Here is a 6,411-nt window from a genome sequence, read left to right on the forward strand (position 1 = left end):
TTGCTTCCTTAAAGAGCAGAATGCCACAAGGAGAAAGCAGAAGTGAAATAAAATTTCTAGGTTTTGCAGAAACACATTCAAAAGGAGTTTTCTAGAATCTCCATTAAATATGACACAATAGTAGCTTAGCAAAAAGGAAAGAGAAAGCAGAATTCAGTTTATATGTAGGCTCCTGCAAAACTCTCAGGGGAAGACAGTCCCCTGAGGCCAAGTGTGATAAGGGCAGCAACCAAAACTGGAGGGCAGGTTGCTGATCTATGAAGAAATTCTACCAGCTCTGGGGATTTATCCACATGCTGCAAAAAGGCTACTTCTTGGCCAGAAGAGATACTCATGCTGTCATAAGTGTATTTCCTTACCCTTGGTCTATTACAAAGAGAATGAGTTTCTGGCTGCAGTCAGGGCATGGACTCTTTGGGATTTCCAGTTATAGGGACAGAGAAACATGTATTCCCTGCCCACAGCCTACCGTGTAGACCAGTTTACGCTCCCTAGGATCACCCCTCCCACATATATTAGGACTCTTGGGGATACACAGAACTGCCAGTTTGGATTGGAACTTAATACTATTCACAAAAATATCATGTTTCTTAGTGCATTAAACTCTTGACAGTGCAATCTTAGTTTCACAGATTCATTCCTAATGTCAGAGTTCAAACTTTAACAAATCAACATTTTCTTACTGTAACTTTAGATAGTAATCTTGACAGCTCCTCAACTCAGCAGTAAAAACTGTACCTAGTTAGCAAAAGGGAAAAATCCTACAGAAGATAAGAAATATAAAACAATATTATTATTATTATTCTCTGAGACCTAGTGAAGTCTGTTTATTCAAACGTGTCAATTTTGGTAGAATTTGAGAGGCATTCCTGTAATTGGTACCATATTTTCATGGACGTATTTCCCAGGGAGTGTGTGTGAATTGCTGAGGTAGCAGGGAGGGAGAGCCTGCAACTGCAGAGGGGTCTCTTGAATCTTTTCCTCAAGCTACACAGTCAACATCATATATCTATACATGAATATCTAGAAATTGATATATACATACACACATATGGCTATCATTTTCTTATTTTGTGGATATATGGTTATTTTCTTATTTTATACATATATATCAGAATATTGAACACTCTCCTCAAACTCAGTAACTACTACCTTCGAGAACGTGACAGTCTAAAAAACAGAATTCTTGGAAGCATTCTGGAGAAAATTGAAAAATAGTCACCCTTCACATCGAAGGTAAGTTTGATTTATTTAGTCAGGAAATGGTAGCTTATGAAATATATGTAATATATTTTGTAATATATTCCGTTTGTTTCCCTAAACTGAAGTAAAATATACATAATATATACTGGCTGATTCTGATACCTAGCAGAATTCCCTCCTTCTTCCCCTGTTTTCTTGAATCCCATTCTTTACTTTTGTTGGGGCTCAGAAAAAAACAATACTCAAAAGTGATGGTCTCAGAAGCAGCCTCAGAAGCAAATTTTCTCTCTGATCTTTTTTTCCTCTCCTGTTTCTCACTCCTCGTTCTCTAGAGGTTAGCCATAAAAACTAGAAACCCCCTTTCCCAAGGGTCCTTTTTACCAAAGTAAGCCATAAAACCCAAAAGTACTACTCTTACTTTTCTGTGTAAGAACTGGCTCTAAAGAAATTCTCTGAACTATCTTGTTCAATTGTAGGTTATAAGACCTCCATTGCAAAAGGAGCTCTATCCCATGCCAGGGAGGAAGGAATGCTGCATGGAGAGGTCAAGAAGAATCTGACCACAAAGGCCTTGCTGGGTTTCCCCACTCAGTCTATTAGCATTAGATGATGCCCTTTTTGTCTAATCACATTTTTTACACAGCTGTCTGTCCATTCTTCACTGAACTTAAGCATTACAATAAATTTTTTTATGTAACTCTGGGTCTTCATTCTGAAGGCTCCCACGTCACATAAAACTATAATTAAATAAATATGCTTTGCTTTTCTCTTGTTAACCTGTCTTTTGTTAAAGGGGTGTCAGCTATGACCCTTTTGATGGGAAGGAAAGAGATCACACCATTTCTGCCCCTATAGTCCTGGTGATGAGGATGGGATGGCTGAAGCAACTGACCCACCTACCGATGAGGTCCTGGGACAGCTGGCAAAAAGTTGGCAAAGAAAGTTAAGAATTTGTATCAAGGTCTGTTATCCTGGATCTCTGCCTATAGTGCCTGCTCAAGAATGAAAGGCAAAAATTTCTCTTTCTTTTTTTTCCAAATTCAGGATAGCAGGAGAAAATTATTTGCTTGGATTGTGATTCTTGTGTAATTTTGATTTAAAGTGCCCATTTGCTATTAATCTTTTCCCTTCCATAGACAGCTATTATGTCCCTGTTTGTCTCATATTGTGTCAAGAGAACCTGGCTTGGCTTGCTGCCTATACAACACACTTCAGCATGTGCAGGTGGCCAAAAAAAATGTTGGGGGATCCCATGAAAGCTTACATGTCATTAACTGAATTCTGAGAGGGTTGCATCTTTGCATTTCTTTGAAGATGGCTTATGCATCCTTGGTTAATCATAAAAGACTTAATTGGCTTCTGTTTGGAGTCACTTGGTAGATACCTTTGTTTTAAAAGAGAAAAGGAAAAAAAGAAAACAATTTCAAAAGCTAGAAATATTGGCTGTTTATTCTTGCTGAAATCTGATAAGAAATTTAAAATGGGATCCTGTTTCCCCTGTGGGAAGTTTCTTCAGTAGACCTAAACCTCTTTTTAATTATATGTTTGATCCCTCTGTTTGCCTCCCTTCTTGTTGGCATAATTTTTGCTGAAAAGAAATATGAAACTTCAATGGCCTTTTTGGAAAGCTTAAGATCTTCCCAATCTGGCTCCCCTAAGACTTGTTCTTCCATTTATTTCTGCACTTCCTTCCTTCTGCCACCTTCAATTTTCTATCTAGGTCTCTTTTATCATCGACATGTTACCATTCAAGCCCCTGCCTCCTCAATTTGGTGGTCAGTGGACAGAAAATTACTAGGCAGAAACATCAAAGTTCTGGATACCACAAATCAAGCGTAGGGGACACTTGAAAAAAACCTAGGACCCCTTGAAGCGTGCAAAAAGAGTGCCACAGACCCGCCACTACATGGGGTGTTCTGTCTTCCTTATGGAGCTCCAAGAGTCATGGGTAGTTTCTCTCAGATCTGGAGCTCTGCTCTTCTTTGCCTTGAGTTCCCTGATCTCTTTGGGTTTTGGGGTATCAAGGGTAACTTCACACGGTGAGAGAGCCACCTACCTGCCAAGACCAGAGACAGTGGCCAAGTCTGTTCTATGTATAAATCTGTCTCCTTCCACCAGCTTTTTCTTCAGAGCTAAAAAGAGGAAATTTCCTGGAAACAACTGACCCAAATACTGGAATGAGCCCATTTCAAAGTTTAATTTTTGTATATTCTGTAAAATATGGGTCAAGATTTATCATTTTTATAGAGATGTGTATCACAGCACTATTTGTTTATTCAATTTTTCTTTTTAAAAATTGAATGCTTTGGGCAAGGACTTCATGTCTAAAACACCAAAAGCAATGGCAACAAAAGCCAAAATTGACAAATGGGATCTAATTAAACTAAACAGCTTCTGCACAGCAAAAGAAACTACCATCAGAGTGAACAGGCAACCTACAGAATGGGAGAAAATTTTTGCAACCTACTCATCTGACAAAGGGCTAATATCCACAATCTACAATGAATTCAAACAAATTTACAAGAAAAAAACAAACAACCCCATCAAAAAGTGGGTGAAGGATATGAACAGACACTTCTCAAAAGAAGACATTTATGCAGCCAAAAAACACATGAGAAAATGCTCGTCATCACTGGCCATCAGAGAAATGCAAATCAAAACCACAATGAGATACCATCTCACACCAGTTAGAATGGCCATCATTAAAAGGTCAGGAAACAACAGGTGCTGGAGAGGATGTGGAGAAATAGGAACACTTTTACACTGTTGGTGGGACTGTAAAATAGTTCAACCATTGTGGAAGTCAGTGTGGCGATTCCTCAGGGATCTAGAACTACAAATACCATTTGACCCAGCCATCCCATCACTGGATATATACCCAAAGGATTATAAATCATGCTGCTATAAAGACACATGCACACGTATGTTTATTGCGGCACTATTCACAATAGCAAAGACTTGGAAGCAACCTAAATGTCCATCAATGATAGACTGGATTAAGAAAATGTGGCACATATACACTATGGAATACTATGCAGCCATAAAAAATGATGAGTTCATGTCCTTTGTAGGGACATGGATGAAACTGGAAAACATCATTCTCAGCAAAATATCGCAAGGACAAAAAACCAAACGCCGCATGTTCTCACTCATAGGTGGGAATTGAACAATGAGAACACATGGACACAGGAAAGGGAACATCACACACTGGGGACTGTTGTGGAGTGGGGGAGGGGGGAGGGATAGCATTAGGAGATATACCTAATGCTAAATGACGAGTTAATGGGTGCAGCACACCAACATGGCACATGTATACATATGTAACAAATCTGCACGTTGTGCACATGTACCCTAAAACTTAAAGTATAATAATAATAAAATTTTTAAAAAATTGAATGTTTTTTGTGCTTGTGTTGAGAATCAATAAACAGTATATGTAGGTTCTATTTGTGCAAACTATTGTCTCTTTCACTGATACATTTGTTTCTCTTTAATACTTCACTGTCTTGATTACTTTAGTAATATAAGTCTTGAAATTAGAGATTATAAATCTCCAACATTTTTCTTCCTTTTCGAGTTATTTTGGTTATTTTTGTTCCTTTGCATTTCCACATAAGTATTAGAATCTGTTTGTCAATTTCTACAGAAAAAAGTCTGGTGAAATTTTGACTGACACTGCATTGAATCTGTAGATCAATGTGACCACAACTGATATCTTAACATTACTGAGTCTTTTAATCCATTAGCTCAATATATCACTCCATTTGTTTAGGTCATATCTATTTTCTGTCAGCAATATTTTATACTTTTCAATGTACATGTCTTCCTATAAATTTATTTCTAAGTATTTTAAATGCTTCATAATATTGTAAATGATATTCTAAAGATTAAATTTCTGATTGTTCCTTGCGCATATAAAGAAATATTATTGATTTTTGTATATTGACTCGGATAAACTGACCAGTAAATTCTAGCATTTTTTAAAGAAGGGTGTTTCTGAGTCTGCACCTTTCCCTAGGCATGTGCAGTCACTCTCTAACTTTCACCTTGAATGTCCTAGTTTTTAATGCCTGGTTGCCAAAAAGGGGAAAAAAATAAAGGGGGAGATGGGGAAGGTGCTGGCTGTTTCATACTTTAGAAGTCACTTCAGCTGGAGAGGGTGGGCCTTGCCACAAAGGGGATCAAAAATAGCAACCAGAAAACAGGCCACAGGTCCCTGATATTTGGAGAAAGTATGCTTTTTGCCAACACTGGCTCCCATCAGCTCAGTGAAAGCTGCTCTTGGAACATGGGCACAGCTGACTAGGGGTGGAAAACTATAGAGGATCTGTTGATACTAATGTGATTAAAACTAAAATTGACTGAAATTAATCACAATTTAATATCCAAGACTTCCCCTGGAAGTTCCAAGCCTGAAACATATTCCAGAGTTCCAAAATAGTTATATCAGGTAGATTTTGCCATTGCAACTGTTATCTAGATGGGGAGACTGAGTTCTGGTGTTTTCTAATCCACCTTCTTCACAGAATACTCTACAAGACCTTCAGAGGGCTCCATCATCTGGGAGAACAACAAGAATTTCAAATTGGGGAATATGTGAGAGTCGATGTATATTTGTTGGTAATTAAAACAGTAGACTGACCTCAAGGGGGTCATCAATGCAACTAACAACAACCTAAAGGAGAAACGTCAGATCCTGCACGCTTAGGCACTGTCATGGTATAAATTGGTGGAAAGTTTTGTTCAGCTTTAAACTTACAAGAAAACTTCAAGTAAAGATAGATAAGCTGTGCCTCCGTTCATTGGTTAAAACCTGAGGAAATATTCAACAAAAGATGTAAATTGTACTGCATGTATATTTTTAAAAAATCAACCACATTGGCAACAGAAACCAAGGTTGAATGGAGACTATGAAAAAATAATGTGATGAATATATGACATAAGCCTTTTGAAAATGACAAATATTCTGTCCAACCATTTAGTGACTACAGAGTGTAAGGCTGAAGACGAAAGAGCTGTACATAGGTACTACGCTTTAGGTGGTAGATTGGTTTCTCACACGGATTCTGGTTAGTTGTTCTGGAAGTACTTTACATGAATTACTAGGGTTAAATAAATAAGTAAAATCTTGTGGATAATATAAGCCAGATATCTCAGAATTCGGAAAAGAAGTTTCAAATAATCAAAATGGTAAGGCTAGAATAAACC

The sequence above is a fragment of the Hylobates moloch genome, unplaced genomic scaffold, assembly GCF_009828535.3.
Source record: "Hylobates moloch isolate HMO894 unplaced genomic scaffold, HMol_V3 SCAFFOLD_19, whole genome shotgun sequence".
NCBI lineage: Eukaryota > Metazoa > Chordata > Mammalia > Primates > Hylobatidae > Hylobates > Hylobates moloch.